Genomic DNA, 21,011 nt, shown 5'->3' with positions numbered 1-21,011 from the left:
TTTGGGGCTCAGAGTTTCAGAGGTCTCAGTCTGAAAAATGAACAACCCCCTTGCTCTGAGCCCAAGTTGAGGCAGCACATCATGGGGGAAGGGCCCAGTGGAGGAAAGCTGCTCAGCTCATGGCGGGGTCAGGAAGCAGAGATAGAGCAGGGGAAACAGTTCACTGGGCAAATGCACCCTTCCAGACCACACCCTAGTGACCCACCTCCTCCAACTATACCTCACCTGCCTCCAGTTGTCACCCCGTCAGTTCATTAAAAGTAGGATGGACTAATTAGGTTACAGCTCTCATACCCTAATCATTTCATTTCTGAATATTTCTGTATAACAAGAGCTGACATATCTCATATCCAAACCATAACATTCCTTCCCTGGCCCCCAAAAGTTCTTCTCCATCTCACAAAGCAAAATGCATTTAGTCCATCCCTAAGAGTTCTGTATTTTTAACAACTTCAGCATTACCCAAAAGTCTAAGTCCAAAGTCTTTACTGAGACTCAAGGCAAACACTCAGCTGTGAACCCCTGTAAAAATCAAAAGCAAATGACATATATTCAATATAAAGTGGTACAATGTAAACATTCCTATTTCAAGGATTAGAGGCATAGGAAGAAGAGGTGATGCCAAAGCAAGACCAAAACCCAGACAGGCAAATAGGTCCTGTAATTCTGTGTACAATATCTATAACACATGACTGTGCAATGTGCTCTCCAAAGGGCTTGGGCAGGCCCAACTCTTTGGCCTTGCTATTTGTAGCTCATAGGTCCTCTCTTTTCACCTGTTTCTCTCTGCAACAAACAAATTTTCTCAGTAGACCATTCATATTACTGGCATCTCTTAATTCTTGGGATCTCCATTCCAGCTTTGGCTTCACCTTCATGGCTTCATTTATCACCCTCTCAGGAGCAACCGGCAAGGATTTCAACCCTGCTGCACTTTGCATGGCTTCCCAGACCCTCCTTTGAAATCTCAGTGGAAGCCTCCATCCCCTTAACTCAAGCATCCTGAAGTCCTGCAGAACCAGCACCACACAGATGACACTAAGGCTTGCTGCCATATCTGAGTTGTGCAATATCTGGGCTCCCTATGATCATAGCTGCTGAGGTCTCTGAGTGCCTGCATGACTGAGCATAGTGAAACAACTTTTTAGGCCCCCATATGCAAGCAAGGTGCCCCATGATCTCTTCTCAAAAAATTGTCCCTTCTATATCTTGGACCTTGCAATGATCTTCCAAATTCCTGAGATGCCCTCACACCATCTTTCTCGTTGACTCTATGCAAAGTGCTTAACATCTCTCTAGGGACTATAATCTCTTCGAAGAGCACAATTTCCTTAGCCCCAGATTTACATGTACTTTTCTGGCCAAACTGCAGCTTTTTAAAATCCTTTTGCTCTATTTCTATTCCTGTTTATCAAAGAAAACCTGGCTAAAAGCTGCCAGCCATGTCACTGACTGAATGCCATACTGCCTGGAAATTTTCTTTGCCAGATTAATTAGTCCATCTCTTACCAAGCTGGGGCCTTCTGAGAAACTGAGGCAGCATGAAGACCCCTTCTTCAAGCCCCAATTCTTGGGATCAAGTCAGGAAGATTTCAGACATGTTGCTCAGAGTAACAGGAAAGGAGAAAGAGATACTTTCAAGACAGAGAGAGTGTGTCTGTCAGAGAGGAGAGACAATGTGCCTCTCCTGTACTCCAGTCTTATTGGGGGGGGGGGCTCCCAGAGAAGTTTCTAGAGACCCACCCAGGTCCACCTCATGGCTTTTTACTGACAGCAAGGTAACATCAGACTTTCAAGTTCCCACACTCACAGCAACTCTAGATCACATTGGCCCAGGCTAACTAGTTCTAGTTGGATTCTTAACTGTACATTCTTATAGATTTTATGGTTAGGAGGAACTATCCTTATCTTCCAGAGTTTCAGGATCTGGTCACAAAAGTCTCCTTCAGAGTAACTTGGGTTTCTCTCTTGTCAGCATTATTTTGGGCCTACATTTCTCCTGCAGGTAGTTTGCTGAGGAATATGACATATCCTGTTCTCAGAGGCAGGGCTGTAGGTAAATCACTTCTTGGAAAAGAAAGCATGTGAGAGTCAGCACAGTGGCCCCATTTTATAGAATTATTCTCCGAACCTTGTGTTCTCACTATCCTCATCTGTCTGTTCCCCAACACTTTTAAATTCAGCCTCCCACCGAGTCTCAAGACATGCGTAAAATCTATCCAGGTTCTCTGCCAGAATATAACACCAATGGCCTCTATTCCAATTCCCAAAGGTCCTCATTCCCACAGAAACCTTATCAGTGGCATTAATGTCCAAATGTATATTGTAATTTTTTTTAAAAAAGGATTTAGTGTTCAGAATTCTAAAAATCTTTTAATACTTTTTCTTCACACATCAAGGGTTTAAGGAACATGATTTGGATAAAAAAGAAGAACCTAAATGACAGAGACCTGTTGGACATGAATGGACAGTACAACACAAATGGTCTAAGTATCAGTATAATTATCAGTGGTCAGGAGGCATACAGAAAAGGAGAGGCAAGGGACATGGAGAATGGTGAAGACTGAAAAATTGGAGAAAAGCATTTGAAATCCATTCTAAAGTATTAGAATAAAGTATTACATTCGGTTAGGCCTTTTATCTTTTGAGAAGCTTTTCTTGATACCCTTTTTCCTAGGTTGAGTATCACTTTTCTATGATTCTTTACTACACTATGTACATATGTTTATCATATCTCTGAAGCTTTATTTTATCTTCTTTAATTTATTTATCTGTCTCACCTACTAGACACCTACTCTGTCTCTTTGAGACAGAGATTACATGTTTTCTGAAGGCTCATGTGTTTAACACTTTGTGCCCAGTGTGTGGCGCTACTGGGGATGTGGTAGAACTTTAGGAGGTGGAACCTGGTGAGAGGAAGGTAGGTCATGGGGAAGGATAAGCCTGTGAAAGGAATATCTGGACACCATTCTCTTCTCTTTTTCTTTTTTCACTTCCTAGCTCCCACGAGCAGATTTACTCCACTATGTGGGTCTACTATGATGTTCTGCCTCACCACAGGCACCAAAGCAATGGAACCAACCAACCATGGACTGAAACCATGGGCCAAAATAAACTTTTCCTCCTTTAGATTGATTTACCTCAGGAATTTTGTCACAGTAATAGATACCTAACACAGGCAGTCATTATCTTTGTACTACTACTGCATTAACCAGTGCTTTGTGAGTTTTGGTAAAATGAATGAACAAGTTAAAATTTTACAAAATTTCCTAGCATTCCAATAAGATGGCTGGACTGGGAAAAAGACAAAGTTTGAGTGCCAATATATAATATCACTGTCCAAATATAATAATAGCCTAACTTAAGGAGGAAAGCATATAGCAAACTTACAGGTATAATATGCCCTTGCCTAGATAATAAGGAGAAATGAATACATATATTTTATGCCAGTTTTGTAGAATTTTAATGCCAGGCTATAAAACTTAAGAAAACATGAACTTGAGTGACTTTCAGATTTTATGTAATTACGTATTGCAGCAGTTCTCAAACTTTTTAGTCTTATATTAAAATGTTCAAAAAGTGGCAACCCCTAAAAGCTTTTAAAATATGGTTGTATCTATCCATATTTTCCATTTTAGGAATTCAAACAGAATTATTTTTATTTGACATAATGTGTAATATATTTTATGAAAAATAGTTATATTTTGAAAAACAAAAATGCATTAGTGAAAAGATCACATTGTCTGTTTTGCAAACCCCTTTAATAGGGGGACACTGCTCAGCCATCTACTCCTATACTCAATCTATTGTGATTCATTGTTTTTCTTGAAGTATATGATGAAAATATAGCCTCACATAATATATATATAGTTAGAAAAGAAAGGAATAATTATTGTCTTTTCTACTACATCAAAACTCAACAGTATCATTTAATAACTATTAGTTGCACCATAAAATCTAAAATCATTAGTGATATTTTCCTACTCTGTGATAACAGTATCCTTTGTTTTCTCTTGCCTCTTGGATTTAATCTTTTATCCAGGGATGATTTTGAACTTTAGGCATTGGTCACTCAGAAAATATTGATTCATTGAGTTCCACAGATCTTCTAAATGCTGATATGTTACATTAAACACAATCAAATACCTGAGTCCACTTATACCATCACTGAATTCATCAGAAAATTTTCAGTATAGGGAAGCCAAGTTCAGAAGAGGCAAAAATTTCCAAAAGTTCTTATTTTTCCTTGAAAGCTAGAATTGTATTACCGGCAACCAATACTGTCAGTTGTCTTTCTTAAGTTGAAAGCCTCATTATGTTCATTTTCCTGATAGTGTCTTCCGAGTACCCAAACCTAAAAAGCATAGTTTATCTGTCTTTTTTTTTCAGTTTGCAACTCAATCACAAGGGCTTCTTCATGACACCATCACAATCATGTGGCAAAAGTGCTTTAATGCATACTTCCTATTGCGCCCCATAGAATATTGTTTAAATGTGTATTTGAATGTCAAAGTATAACAAAAATAATTTTCCCTGCTCCACCAAGGACATCCTTAGGTGAAACTGGCCTTTTAATTTGAAGCATGAAGTATGTACCAGTTATGAACACAGTGACTATAAAGATAGTTTTCATGTCGGCTATGTTTGATTTGTGATATGACTGCAGTGTTTTATCATCAGTACAAATCTCTACATAGTTTTAAAAATAAGACTAATCATGATCTTGATATTATAAAGATAGCTTTGATCTTGGGATCTCTGAATGTGTCTCAAGGATCCTAAGGGTGTAAGGACCACACTTGGAAAACCATTGATCTATTAGATGGAGACATAGTTTAATAAAAAGCTGTGCATAGTACAGGCTAGTTTTAGTACATATGGTAAATACACAGTCAAAAAAGTTCTTGGAGTCATTAAAATCTAGGTTATCTGAAGCAAGAAGGAAATTTCTATTTTTCAGAAAGGAAACAGGTAAAGGGGAAAGGAAGACATTTGAGTTAAGAAACACCAAGCAATGGGCCTCTGCTGGGGCAGCACCACTTTCTTTAGCAATCTGTTGTGTCAATCATCCCCTTAGGCCTCCAGTATGACTTCCCACTTGTCTAGCTGATGCCAGGACTAGTGGCCTAACTTTCTCATATACCACTTACACTGCTTTCAGCTCTCCACTAAGGAATTCATCAGAGTCCATTCCTTCTTCAACCATGGAACTATCACAAGAATAAGGTTGCTATTTATACCCCTGATTCAATCTGAGCCAGCCAAATTCCATCTTTTATATGTTGTGCTACTTATTAAGCTTTCATATGAAGAAAAGTTTCTGTGACCAAAATAAACAAGCATAATATTTCCAGCAACACCAAAACTAAAGACAAGTTGAAATAAGAAACTTCTGTTGAGTTTTAAGTATGAAAGTTGTATTGGATAGATAATTTAAATATATCATTCTGGGGGCTGAGTTGAGGTTGGATTTGAGAGGTGATTGCCTGAAGGCAGGTAGTCCTGCTAGACATAGGAGTAGGCCTCTACTAAGGGATGATATTAATTGAGACACAGAGGGAAGGACCCTATTAAGTGGCCCACAGCCTGAGGAAAGACAGTCAAATGCAATGTTAAACCTAACAACTAAACCCAGTCTGTTTAGGCTTGAAATGCAGTTCCACTATCCTTATCTATCCAATCAGGGACAGTTTACTCTCTAAGCCCTCACTGATATAACAGAGATGGGGACAGCATTATCCACATCATAGGGTTATAGTAAGAACTAATAGTTGATTTAGATAAAGTGCTTTGAATAGTGCCTAGCAGAGAGTTGATAATATTAGAGTTTATAATTTTTTTAAATAGGTAGAATTTGATGGGTGGGCAAGAAAGGTAGCAGGTGGGAGAGTTAACACTCAGACTTTTGATTTGGGTAGCTAGTTGGATTATGACACCATAAATCAAGACAAAAGCACAGAAAGGTTTGGTAATGCTAACAGGATGAAGTCATTCATGAAAGATCACACTTTATCATTTCAAATGTCGACTTACTTCTATACAATCCATTCATCTCACCACTTCCACACGTTTCCTCAGTTTTATAAGTCTTTGATATTCCATCTTTACCTTGCATCATTTGAATGAACACCCATGCTATTTTTGCAATAAAGAGTAAACAAATATTTTATACAAACACGAATATACATGGAGACAGAGAGAAAGAGAGATTATAAGTCTTCGGCTCACATGATTATGGAGGCTAACAAATTCCATGATCTGCTGTCTACAAGTTGGAGACCTACGAGAGCCACTGGTATATAGTTTGAAGGTCTAAGAGCCACAGAGGTGTACAGATTCCCATCTGAAGGCCTGAGAACTAGGTGCACCAAGGACAGGAGAAGACAGATGTCCCAGCTCAAACAGTCAAGCAGAGAATGAATTTCCCTTCCTCAACCTTTAGGGTATATCCAGACCCTCAATCGGTTGGATGAGGTCTACTCACATTGGGGAGGTTCTGCTTTTCTCTGTTCCCCCAATTCAAAGACTTCTCTCTTCTAGAAATACCCTCACAGACATACCCAGAAAAAAATGTTTAGTCAGATACTGGGTATCCCCAGCCCAGCCCTCTTGACACATAAAATTAACCATCATTCTTTCTTTACAGAAAAGAGTAAATAAATGTTTTGTAGTCTTAATCTAGTGATATAAAAAGTCCATCATTCATGATATTCTCCTAATAGACAATTTAAACAAAATTCTCCATAACTATTTGGTCATTACTTTACAAATCTTCCCTTTCTATATTTCTACCCATTCAGTTGATTTAAGAGCAACTTTTCTTCTTCAGAGGTGAAGTTTTTGGCTGGATTACAAGGATTTTCCTATCATTATATCCTACTAGAAATCCAGATTCAGCTTCCCATATCTTGCCACTTTACTTTCCTCTGAATATGTACAGGATAAACTTGGATTCTGAGTCTTATCTTCATTGAAAAGATAATAGTCCTTTAACTTTTGGTACCAGGTATTAAACCCAGGGGCACTTAACCAATAGGCCACATCACCAGCCCTTTTTAATTTTTAATTTTTTAGGCAGGGTCTCATTAAATTCCTTAGGACCTCACCGAGTTGCTGAGTCTGACTTAGAACTTGTGATCCTCCTGCCTCAGCCTCTTGAGCCACTGGGATTGCAGATCCCACAGCACCTGGCCTGTTTTTCCAACTTCTGATTCTGAAAATTCACGTTGTCAATATTTCCACAATACATTTACCATTACTATTCACATCTTTATGGAAAAGGAGATACTTTCAATTTAGATTCAGTATCTTCAAATTTAATATTTACAACATAATATTTAAATCATATTATCTAACTTTTTGGTTACATGTTACATTTTATGAGAGTGATACCCAGGCTTAGAATTCTGTGACAACTAAAAGTTGTTGGAGGCCTCCCAAAAACAGATTGTGGGATGTGTTTGTTACTCTAGAAACAATTATGTGATCACACCATTCAAAATTATGACTTCTGTGTATATCTATTTTTCTTTATTTTGTTGATACTACAGTAGTAATTTCTGGTTAAAGAAGAAAAAGAAAAAAAATAAATACAATGATATCCCAAACTCTAATAAATGGGTAGAAATATATTATGATACAAATTTTCCCATATGATGTCTTAATAAGGATTACTATAATGACACGGATGGCATATTTCAAGAACCTTGCTTTTCTCTTTATTCTCCATTCCTCAGTTCCTCTCTCCTCACTGACTTATGCTCTGCCCTCTGTTCTTCTCTGTGCCTAGAAGGCTGACCTTCATTGCCTGAGCTCTCCTGATCTGTGACCGAGCAAGCTCCAGTGGGAGGCATGGGTAGTGATCTATTGATAAAGGCAGAAGAAGAGAGAAACCAATGTCCTGATTCTCTGCCATCCCAGACCCTAGCCTCATTGAGATTTTAGTCATGGCTACATCTGGCTTTTCCTCCTCTACAGATAAAGCTTTGTCTAGGCTCTGGTAACACCTTCCTCTCTCCTTATCCCTTTGCACCAAGGAGTATCTATTAGCTTCTTGTTGGTGCTGTAATAAATTATCACAAATTTAGTGAATTAAAAGAAAACAAATATATTATCTTATAGTTTTGGAGGTTAGAAGTCTACTAGTGTCTGCAGGGCTGCTCTTTGGGGCTGTTGTTGTTTTGGAGTCCCGAGGGGAGTTTCTGCTCCCTTTTCCAGGTTCTAGCAACCACCTATATTCCTTTGCTTGCAGCTCCTTCATCTTCAAAGCTTATCGCTCCAATCTCTGACCTCTGTTTCTGTCCAGACATCTCTCTCTTACTCTACTATCTCCTCTCAATAGAAGACTTGTGATGGCATAGGACCTATTAAGATAATCCATGATGTGGGCTGGGGCTGTGGCTCAGCGGTAGTGCACTGGCCTGGCACATGTGAGGCACTGGGTTTGATTCTCAGCACCACATATAAATAAATAAAATAAAGATCTATCAACAACTGAAAAATATTTTTTAAAAAAATGATAATCCATGATTATCTTTCCCCCCTAAGATCCTTACCTTTATCACATATGCAAAGTTCTTTTTGCCATATAGGGTAACAGATTCACATTTTCTGGTGTTTAGAGCACAGACATCCTTGGGAGGGCATTAGTCAGCCTTCTACTGTGTAAGAAAGCATACTACTTTTTCTAGTCCCAAGGTTTTTCATCATTTCTTATTAATTTGTCCAACCCTGACCACAACTCTTCAAAGTCTCTTCACTTTGGATTTGTCACTTACTTCCTGCCAGGACTCTGTGTAATATACAGTCATCCCTCTGTAGGGGTTTTGCCTCTGTGCAGTCAACCAAATATGGATGGAAACATTTAGGAAAAAAAAATTGCAGAATGTTCCAAAAAGAAAAGGTTAAATTACTACACACCAAATACTATGCAAATAAAGTGATTTGTAGGCATTGTATTCAGTATTATAAGAAATCTAGAGATGATTTAAAATATACAGGAGTATGAGCATAGGTTATATGCAAATACCATATCATTTTGTATGAGGGACTTGAATATCCCTGGATTCTCAAGGCAGATTGTACTTGCCAAATCTGAAACCAATTAACTAATTTATAAGCATGATCATCATAAAATACTTATGCATCCCTTCATACTAGTGACAATTTTTTAAATGTGAATTACTGGAATGAATAATAAGTACATAAAAATATCTTGCCCTGGAGATGGGGTCAACCCAAGTAACCCTCCCCAGCTGGTGTGCTTTGTCTTTTTTACTGTGATCACTTTTTCTCCTCTGTGTTTCTACCTCTTCTGATTTCAGGTCAAGGTTGATTTTGTTCTCTATAGACTCAATGAAAACTCTCACCTAAATCTGGCTTCCATAAAAATCTAACCCAGCATGCCTATTACCCTTTTTACAAGCAACCTGTCCTCATCACATTCCCTTAAGTTCACAAATTAACTACTAAACTATAACAAATTAACATTGACTTGGTCAGTGAACAATTAAAGTAAAGTGTTGTGTTGGTAAGTCTCTGAAAATATACTAACTTACTCCTAAAGGTGTGCATTTCTAATGATAAATTGCTGAACATCAGGAAAAATTTGATGGGAAATAGAGGAAGAAAAAAATATCCTTGTAGTATTTGAAAGAAATGCACCTGACAATAGCTGTCTATCTCTTTTATGCACAATGCTAGAAATATTTATAGTAATTTTTACATCTAATTTTCTAGGAAGGAACTTTGATAGGTTTTTAATTAGTTAGTATTATCTTAAACTTTGCCCCAAAATAAAGTTGTATAAAGTATTATATCTTTGAAACGAGGTATCTATGTGATGAAATAAAGTGAGATGAATGATGTAGGCACTGAAACATACTATTAGGCTACAATATAAGTGTAACTGGATACCACGTGATCACTGTGATACTGTGATAGTCAATCTCATGACAAAAATGATTACTAAGTGACTAGTGGGTGGGTAGCATATACAGCATGGATATGCTGAACAAAGGAATGGTTCACCTCTTGGCAACTCAAGATTTTGTTATGATACTCAGAAGAGTGTAATTTTCAAATTATGGATTGTTTATTTCTGAAATTTTCCACTTAACATTTTTAGACCATGTCTGACTGCAGGTAACTGAAATTGTGGAAAGCAACACAATGGGTAAAAGGACTATTGTATCTGAAATTAAGAATTCAGTAGATAAACTTAATAGCAGACTGGGTCTCATAAAATAAAAATCAGCGAATTCAAAGGAAATTCAAACTTCAAAATTGAAACAAATAAAGGAAGAATAATTAGAAAATAAATCAGAATAGAACATGAGAAATACGTGGAACATTATCAAGTGGTCTAATGTATGTGTAATTGGGAGTTCCAGAAGGAAAGGAAAAGATGGAAAAGAAACAACATCTGAGTAATTACAGTGAGCATTTTCCAAACTTGAACTCATAGATTGAAAGGTCAGAAATTCCCAAACACTGATCCCACTTAGGTGCACGTTAATCAAACTGCCAAAATCCAAAGACCTTAGAACTACTCAACAATCTTTATTTTTTCTGTTTCTTTGGCTGGAAATCTCAAGCAGATCTCATAATTTTTGTTTTCACACTTAAGAAATGCTCTGAACACTTTTAATCTTGAAAACACATTCAGTTCAATAATTCAAAGAAGGGATCGGTTTAATAATAAAAACATTATTCCATTTAAAGTTAAAAGTTCTTCTCTGCCACAGTTCAGAATTATCAGTCTAGAAAAGTTTTGATGGTGAGAGGGGCTGCTTTGGACAGGTTGGGGTAAGGAATAACAAAAAACAAATGGGGTTTTATTTTTTTAATTTAATTTAATTAATTAATTTATTTTTTATTCGCACAACCAACATTTATTATGTTTTCTGTGTGCAAGATTCTTTTTTTCCCACATGACAGCAGTGGAAAGCATTACAATTCTTATTACACATATAGGGCACAATTTTTCATATCTCTGAATATAAAAAAGTATGTTCACACCAATTTATGCCTTTATACATGTACTTTGTTGTTGGTTTTTTTGCATTACAATTCTTAATACACAAATATACCACAATTTTTATATCTCTTTTGTATATAAAGTATGTTGATACCTAATCCAAGTCTTCATACAAATGGGGTTTTACTTGAGTTATAATCTGACCCAAGGCTCCCTGGGCTTGGTGAAGTGTTCAGAGTTAACTCTTTAAAGGGGCACTTTCATGCTTTCCTTGAAGCTTTTCCCTCTAGAAACATCTGGCTAAAGCTCCCTTTCCCTGGCCAACTCCTACAATTCCTTCCCTACTCCACAATTTCTGAAACTATTAGTACAACTCATTTTTTTTCTTTCTGGACACAGCCTGCCTCACAGGAAGCCTTCTTGGATCCAGTCCCTCAGACTCTCCCCTCCCTGGCTGCCCACATCATGTCCCTGGTACACATTTCAGCCCTGTTGTCAATGAAAACATAGTTTGTTTTCATTATGTGAAGCTTCATCTTAGCTCTGCCACCAAACAGGCAGCTCCAGCCACAACCAAGTACTTTTAGACTTCTTAGACATGGAACGAATTCCACTCTGTCACCTTGAACTTCACAACAAATTCCAACTTCCAACTACTTACCTTAAAGCCCCTCTCAAGTTATTTCCTGATTACTTCAAGTTCAATCATGTACATCTTTAACTTCACTTCCGGCTTCCTTCTGTGCAAGCATCTTTCTCTGAAATATGGAAGCTTTTACCACCTAGTCTTTGGTTCCCACTTTAACATGCTGTTGTTACACAAGCAAACAGCCACTTACCATACAGTATAATCAGTGAGATGTGTCTTGGGAGCACATGAGAGAAACAATTCTTAACCTAGACCTAAAGACTCGGGAGTCCAGAAGAGACTTCTTGGAGGAAGCCATATTTAAAATGAGACTTGTGGGATGAGTAATAGTTATCCAAGCAAAGTGGGAAAACACACATATCAAGGCCAAGGAACAAAACAGGGTGTATTCAAGGAACTGAAAATTTAGAATAACTCAAATGAGGGTAAGACATGACCAGAAAAATAAGCAGGGATCAAGTCATATAAAGTCTTTGTCTCTTATGATAAAAATTTGCATTTTATTCAAAGAGCAATGGAGAGTCATTGAAAGTACCCTTTCCCCTCAGGGAAACAGCATGTTTTGGTTTGCAACTTAGAACATGCTTAGGCTGCAGTGTGGAGAATGGATCAGGGGAGGGTAAAAGATGGACAGAGCAAGCCTGGAGTGGAGAGTCAGTTATAGGTCACTGTCAAATCTGGCATGGAACATATGGTGGGCAAAAGGGGTAGAGAGCTGTGATGGATCTCAGAGTCACTCTGGTGCAGAATCCCATTGGGTTTGGTGACAGACTGGCAATGGGAAGGTGGGGAACAAACAAGGAATCAAAGATGGCCCACGGGTTGCTGCCAGTCCCTGTATGAGAACCCAGGAATAGAGCAGCCTGGATGAGCTCCACCTCACATTTGCAGGTGTGAGAATCCTGTGAAGTCTCCTGCTTCTGTTGATTGAATCACCTCCTGTTCAACCTGGTCTTTGCCCAGGTTCTACCTCCTTTTGGCTTTCCCCAAATCCCTAGAGTTTCCCAAGAGCCCTCTCTCTTTGACCTTTCCTCACCTTGACCCTATCACTTTCTTCCTAACAGTGACTTTATTTATCTAGTCATCTTCCCCAGCAGACTTGGATAAGAGTCATTAAGATATGGAATCTATATTATTCACTATTTGTACCTTCAATGCTTAGCAAATTCCGGACACATAGTAGGTACTTAAATCAATGTTGTTGAATGAAGTGGATCCTTCTGAATCTTAAAATACTGAAGCTGCAATGCATATGTCAAAATACTCATGAGATATTTCTGAGTAAGCACATTTTAGAAATAACCAGTGTGGCAGATATTATCACAACAAACAGGTATCAGGTACACACATGCAAACAAGGCACTGTTAGCCTTCTGGGAAAGGTAGAAGAAAAGACCAAAATTGAGATATTCTAATGGAACTTTGTTCATATAGGTTGCATTGGTTGTCTGAGGAGAGGCCCTCAGTGCTGACTACAGATCCTATATTCTTTCTGCAATTACAACTGCCTTTCATGAAACAGCACACAGGCTGTACTGGAGGACCCTGTGCAAAAGAGAGAATAGAAAAAAAAAGGATTGTTTTAAACATGTGAATATTCAAGCTCTACTACAGAATGAAAAATTTGGAAATCTGCCCTAAAACAAAGAGGTTAAAAATGGGGACACTGAGGCCACATGTTCTGTGATCAAATCCAGGCTATGTTGGACTCTGTTGGCTGGGTGGACTCTATGCAATGTTTTCTTTCATGCAGCCAGTGTGTTTCAGTGGTGGGATGAAACTCATGAGGTTGTTATGAGTTTAATATAAGTTAATATATATGAACTCCTTAGTCAGATTTTTTTTTAAAAGGAGGTGAAGTCTCCCTATTTCCCAGGCTGGCCTTAAACTCCTAGGCTCAAGGAATCCTCCCACCTCAGCCTCTCAAATAGCTGGGACAACTAGTGTGCACCCCTGTGCTAAAATCAGTCAGTACTGACGACACTGAGGAAAGACGCTATCACAAAGGCTATGCACTTTACTTAGCGAGAGTAATTACAAGTCTAAGTAGAAGAGTCATTCAGCTTATTGTCTTTGAAAATAAAACCAGTGTGTATGAAGAGAGAACAGTTGAAGCCATGAGATGGTCCTCCCAGAAGTAAAGGTTATGTACCAACGGCAGTTCGAAATGGTAGGGAGAAACAGAGGAGGAGCCAGGAAAGTTATCAAGGGAAGTAAGGAAAACAGAGTATGGCGACTGGGTCACAAGCCAGTATGTCACAGTTGGATAATGCTGAGATCTAGTGCATAAAACTGACAGTGCCAGACCTTGAGAAAACGTTGGAATACATCAGTACACTTACTTTCTCTAGCACAGACAGTCTATAAGGACGTTTATATCATGACTGAACAGAACCCTCAAGACACAAAAGTTAAGTTTAATTTTTTTGTTTTTGGAAAATCCATTTTTCAATTGTAAATTATTTTTGAAATAAAAATTGTAAAATCTTTGAGAAAGACATAGATCAATATTAATAATCAGCCAACTGTTCAGCTATGTTAGCATATCAGAACTTTTTTTTTCATTCTTATCAGCATATGAGAGGAAACCTCAGGACAAGTGGGCAGACGACCGCAAAACCTCACTTTATTTTTGACATTTGCATTCACATTTGACATTTACTCTTTTTCATATGTGATTTTGATGGAAATTGTATGACTCATCTATTTGTAAGACTATGGAATTCCTTCATATTTTTAAAAAATGAGCATTTCTCAGAACTCTGTACTGAATTATTTCAACCATTTTGGGACTATAAGGGGTTCCCTGATAAAAACCAAACTGCCTTGAAAGGCAATGTCTATTGTTGGAATTGTAAACCCCATCATGGACAGAGGCTGCATGGAAATGGTGTAGAGTGGGTTAATCGTCAGATGAGCAGTTAATCTGGGTAATCTGTGAGGTTGTATCCAGTCCTGACAAACAAACTGCCCATCTTAATTGCCCTTCAGAGGTGTCATTGACTGAAGTTTGAAAAACGTTTTAAAATGGAAAAAAAAAAATTCAGAGATTCAACCCAAGGTGCTCTACCACTGAGTTACATCTGTAGTACTGTTTTATTTTTTATTTTGAGTCTGGGTCTTGCTAAATTGCCCAGGCTGATCTTGAACATGATCCACCTGCCTCAGCCTTCAGACTAGCTGTGATTATAGGTGTTTGCTACCATAGTGGTATGAAAAATATTCTTAAGAGGTCCTATTCAGGAGCTGGGGTTGTGACTCAGTGGTAGAGCACTTGCCTTGTGTGTGTGAGGCACTGGGTTCGATTCTCAGCACCACATACAAATAAAGGAGTAAAATAAAGGTCCATCAACAACAAAAAATTTTAAAAAAATTAAAAAGAGGTCCTATTCAGATCTTCCTATCCGTCTGGCTGTTCATTATCTGTATCCAGTAGAACATTCTGCAATGACAAGGTGCTCTATATCTGTGCTGCTAAATATGAAAGCCTTTAGATACATATGCCTGAGGATACTGGGCATTTGACAAGTAAAACCAAAGTGCTAAATTTCCCCAGTTCCTCACCAGTCATGGCCTGAAGTTGCCACATTGGAGAGGACAGATCTATACTGGCTTTTTAAAATCTCTGATTAACATCTGCTGATTAATATCTTGCATTAAAAGTATTACATTTCAGATACACTGAAGATCAATGATTCAACCATTCTGGAGATAGTCTAAGAGGAAATTAGAACTCAGAGGAAATTAAATTTCATTTTTTCTTAGAGCCTATTACAGAGGTTGGCACTGAGTAGCCTTCAATGAATATTGTATACATTTTTCTTTAATCCCCTGAACTTCTTTCTCCAAAGGTATACCATAGGCTTCTTTTAAACATAATACCAGTCTCTTATTTCATTTTCACTGTGCCAGAAGTACAAGGATAATAAAAGTTCAAGAACTTCATGAACCAACTCAGCACATGAACTCAGAGATTAGTCAACAACTTAAACAAACAAAGCTAGCCAGCTGGTCCCCGCTCTACTTTACCACAGTCTGGGGTAGGGAAAAAGTCATTTAGGAAATGAGTTGAGAGTTTTTCCCTTTCTTTCCCATCATCCCCCTATCTCCCAATTCATCAGTTTAACCTGCAAAACTTTTGACAGATGATAGAGGAGGTGGCAGATGATCTTGGGGACCTCTCCATTCATACACCCCATAACTGTTCTCGGAGGTGTCTTTCCATGTGACCCAGTTGAACTCACATCTTGCAGGCACCTACCCCAGTGTGACACAGTATGTCTCCCTGTATTCAGATCTTCCTGTCAGTCTGGACGAGCCTCCCCACCACAGACCTGCAGCCACAGAAGAAGACAACAGCTCCATGAGCTCTTGCATTTTGGTGTTTTATGTCTAAGGGGGGTTGTTTTGCAACACCAAGAAGAGTTTAGACAAATAAACATGATCAGGACACACTATAATTAATGGGCTCAACCACACAGTCAAACTGCCCATCTTCATAATTTCAGACTGTTTGGCTTCACCTTAGGACTTTGCTTTCTCTTTCACAGCTTCATTTGGGAAAGCAGGTCCCATCTAGGCTGGGATGAGTAGGTTGTTCATTCAGTACCCGCTGCTAAACAGAAGACCTGCTTTTCACTGTTTTGTTGCATGTCAATTTTGCTGGCTGAGTTTCTCTACCACTTCCTCCACTGGTGAAAAAGGTGAGGAGCCCAGACCTATCAATACTAAAGCTTGTGGAATCTTCCTTTGCCAGAGTTTACCATAGTCAGAAATAATTAAACAGGTTTTGTTGCAGGCTGAAATTCAGTACTTCATTGTGTTGTCCCACACCTCGTATGCTGAATTTCTAACCCCAAATACCTCAGAATGTGACTGTATTTGTAAGAAGGGTATTAATAGAGGAGATTAATTTAAATTGAGTTCATTAGATGGACCCTAATCTGACCTTGACAGTACTTATAAGAAGAAATATAGAAACAAACACATACAGAGGGAAGAGACTATAAAGACAGGAAGATGACATAGGGAGACAGCCATGTACAAGGCATGGAAAAAAACATGGAACAGGTTCTCCCCTGGGCCCTGATGACAACTTGATCTCGGACTTCTAGTCTCCATTGTGGGAAGATAAATTTCTGTTGTTTAAGGCACCTGATCTGTGGTACTCAGTGGAGAGAGGATCCCTTTGCCTGGCATCCTTCTTCCTTATCTTGAGCACAGAGCTAGAAGAAACCCCAGGGCACTCCCTGCCCCCAGATTGATACTATTTTTCCTCCATGGACAATTTCATTCAAAATGTAAAAATTAAGTTGATACTCTCTCTCTTTGCCTCTTCCTCTCCTATTGTCCAGAATAAACTAGTCTTTAGAACCCCAGGATCCAACTTTACTCCAGGGAAGCCAGAGGAGCCCTGAGTGGTTCCCAGAGCCCTGGACAATTCTTCCAAGCTTGGCTCCAGGAAAATGCAGGTAGCTATGAAAAAATTATGCTTCTGGTCCAAGAATTACTTGGTCTATGGGAATAAAATATCTGCTCTATAAGATACTTTCTTCTGTGTACCACCCCTGTTATGGTTTGGATACAAGGTATCTCCCAAAAGCTCATGGGTGAGACAACATAGGAAAGTTTAGAGATGAAGTGATAGGATTTTGAGAACCTTAATCTAACCAATGCATTAATCCACTTCAATGGATTAATTGAGTGAAAAGTGTAGGTAAGTGGGGTGTGGCGCGAGGAGGTGGGTGACTGGGGCGTGACTTTCAGGTTTACATGTTATCCGTGGTGAGAACCCTCTCTCTCTTTCTCTGTTTCCTGGTGAAATGTTCTTAGCTGCTTTCCACCACCACACACCTCCCCCGTGATGTTCTAACTCACCTCAGGACCCAAAGAAAGGGGCCGGCCATCTATGGACTGAGTTCTCTGAAAGCACAAGCCTTCACATAAACTTCTCCTCCCCTAGTTGTTCTTTTCAGGTCTTTGAAAAAACTATTAATGAGGGTTAGGGCTGTAGCTCAGTGGCAGAGCACTTGCCTAGCATGTGTGAGGCACTGGGTTCGATCCTCAGCATCACATAAAAATAAACAAATAAAGGCATTTTGTCCATTTACAACTACAACAAAAATTTTTTAAAAAGAGTATTCGTGAACTGAATGATAAATTGCCTTTAATTTTATTCAAAAGTTGCCTTTATTGTATTGCTCATCCACAAGTATGTGATTGATTCCTTTTTCTATTCTAGATTGCCATATTATTACTCCTATAGTTAACCATATCTTGAGAACCCCCAAAGGCTACTTCCAACCACAGAACACTCCTCTGCTCTATCCCAATGCCTGCCTTAGGCTGGATCTATCTCTCCGAGACTACTGAGCCTTGGGGATTAAGAATAGGGGTCAGAACAAACACCAAGGCACAAAAACGTTTTGCTTAGGTGACTATCTAAAACTGTCAAATAATCCATCAGCATGATTTAGATGTCTAGTACTATATCATGCATGGAAAGCTACCAGAGATCTAAATCACCTGAGACAGAACTAGATCTCTAATCGGGGAATGGGCATACTGAGAGGGGACTTGGGTGAGGAGAGATGGTGAAAAACAGTTCAGCTATTAAGAGAAGGCATTATTACAAATGCCCAGGAACAGGAAGTTGAGCCACTTCACTTGCCAGGAAAAAACACTGTGGCCAAGCAATAAGGTGACCCATTTCTTGCTGCAGCCCTAAAATGTCCTTGCTCTGACTCCATAATTTAAGATATTTAGAACACAAAGGGTATTCAGTGGCCCAAAATTTCCCATTCCTCAGGTCCACTAACCTTTTCAGGGAGAAAATTCCCCCCAGCTTCTTTTCCCGTAGCTCTTGGGAGGAAAGTGTCATTAATTTGACCCAAGGAGCTCACTTCAAGCATTTAAAAAAACAATTCCCATCAATTAAGTTCTTTGTAGCTGACCCAGCTCTATCACACTGTGATTTTAATTAGCTTTGATAATTTTAACATAAATTATACTTAATGTAAATTTAATTCAATATAAACTTAGTACATATCTCTATAAAAAGATAAACATCAAGAAGAAAGCAATTATTCATAATCACTCACTGGTGAAAATAAATGTAAATAATTCAGCATATGTATATCAGTAACTACCTTTTATAAATAAAACCTTCATAGATAAAGGTTTGGTGCTATTTTTTATCATCATGTTTATTTTAATATCCACAGCTGTTTGATGACACTAAAAATAAATCACCAAGCTTTCGATTTTAAATCATAAATTATTTACACATCAAATAGCCTTATCCTATTTCTAGAACCACTTAATCATTAAAACTCCTTGAAATTAAAGTCAAAGGAAGAAAGAATAAGGGTTCTAGGGATGGATAAGTATTAAACACTTCACTTTTTTTAATTTTAAACTTAGAAATTCAGTGGTTTGTTCTTTAGGGACAAAAACTATCCATGGTATCAAAGCAACCGCAAATAAATGTCATGCTTTCCACTTTAATAGCAGCACCCCATAATTTACTTAGCCTTTGACTATTGCTGGACATTCAAATTGTTTCCAATTTTTGGTTCTCAAAATGATGTGATGCACTTTACGGAGTATGGATATTTTGCTAATGTCCATATTTGATTCTTAGACTCTCTTCCCAGAAGAATTACTAGATGGAAAGGTAAAATAGTAAGGCCCTTGATTCCTATGTTAAGCTATAATTTAAACTCTTGCAGCCAACACTGTCTCCAAAAGAGCATAGTCTTTCATAATCTTTAAGTTTGCCATTCAACCTGCTCCTCGCCAGATTCAACACTTCAGTTCCTTTAAACTTTTAAGCTTCTCTCCAAGGAGAGATAAGACTCCAAGCTCTCAAGGAATTACAATCAGTCTTGAATAGAGAAGCCTGCAAGCTACAAGATTCTTCAAACTGGATGAAAGAGCCTTTGGAGTCCCTTGTTCCAGGAAATTGCACACAGGTTGCACATGCTCCCTCATATGTATGTTCTCTCCAGGTCTTGGAGAGTTGCTGTCCTTGCTTTAGTGATAGAAAAGGGATAATAGATGCAATGGCTGTATTAATTAGGACTAAAACTAGCATAATTGTTCTGGCAAACACAGATGTATGTATGAAGACAATGCAACATATTACATTTTTAAATAAGGTCATCCCAATTGATATATAGTGACTCTACTTATAGATGTTATTTTCTCATTCAACAAATTGGAAGTAGGAGTTCCATATGTACCTGGTACTATGATGAATGTTGGGCAGACAGTGGCAAACATCATGGACATAGCTTCCATCTACCCACGTGGACTTTAGTTCATGTGGTTGAGTATGTGTAAATAGTATGAAGGCATCCCCATGAAGTCAGATGGGGATGCTTTCCTGCCCAGCTGGGAAAGCCTGTGGGCCTCACAATGCAGTCTGCCCTTTCTGTTATCAGCCCAGCCAGCCTTGCTCCTAAGTCCTCCCACACCTTCAGAAGAGAAATACCTGTAAGTTTGCCTTGCCTCTCTAAACTTTCCATTGGGAAGAATCAATGCAGTAAGCAACCACAGAGGCACAGCACTGGATTTAATGAAAAAGGAAAGATGCCTCTACCCAACCACCTTCAGCCCCCACCTAGATGCTTCCATGAAGGTACTCAGTAAACAGGAAAACTCATCACACCAACTGTGACCTACTATCTTTGAAGCCAGACTGGCCGGTTTCCTATGCAAATAAAGCCTCCTTGCTGTGTCTGGGGCAGGTTTTATGTGTAGAGCAACTGACCAAATCCTGGGGTTCTGGACCTTCATGGAGATCACCATGACCCCAGATCATCCTGAGCATTTCTGTTCACAGTGCTGGTCTGTCCAGGAGTGTCTGCCATCTGTTTCTTTGCCTGTCTGTTTGGCTATTTGTTTGTCTTCTCTCCAAATCTTTAGCAACTCAAAAATAAACACCAGAAACCGAAATCCACTGAAAACATTGACAAACGTCCTGCAACCATGCTTGATGGCGTTGAAGCCAAGGAAGTGGGGCTGGGGGGACAGGGTGTTGGTGGGTGTTCCCAGTTCCTATGGTCTCAGCCTTAGCCACAGCTTTAAAACACATGGTATCGGGTTCTCAGCTAGCCCCCTCGGCGGGGAAAGCTGGGAGTTTCTGACCTCCTTTGGGGTTAAGGCTGCTGGTCTGAGTCTGTGCGTAAGCGAGTGGTCACAGTCCTTAATTGCAAAGGGGAAGTGGTCAGAAAACACACTCTGTGCTGGCGAGATTGATAACTTGTAAGATATCTTGGAAGAACTCCAGGAAATAACAACAAGGTTGCATGTGAAACTAAGTATACATACATCACTTGCATGTTTGCTTATAATTTCCAACATGTTCTGAAAAGAAAGAAA

The sequence above is a fragment of the Marmota flaviventris genome, chromosome 4 (assembly GCF_047511675.1).
Source record: "Marmota flaviventris isolate mMarFla1 chromosome 4, mMarFla1.hap1, whole genome shotgun sequence".
Classification (NCBI taxonomy): domain Eukaryota; kingdom Metazoa; phylum Chordata; class Mammalia; order Rodentia; family Sciuridae; genus Marmota; species Marmota flaviventris.
This window is presented reverse-complemented; position numbering follows the sequence as displayed.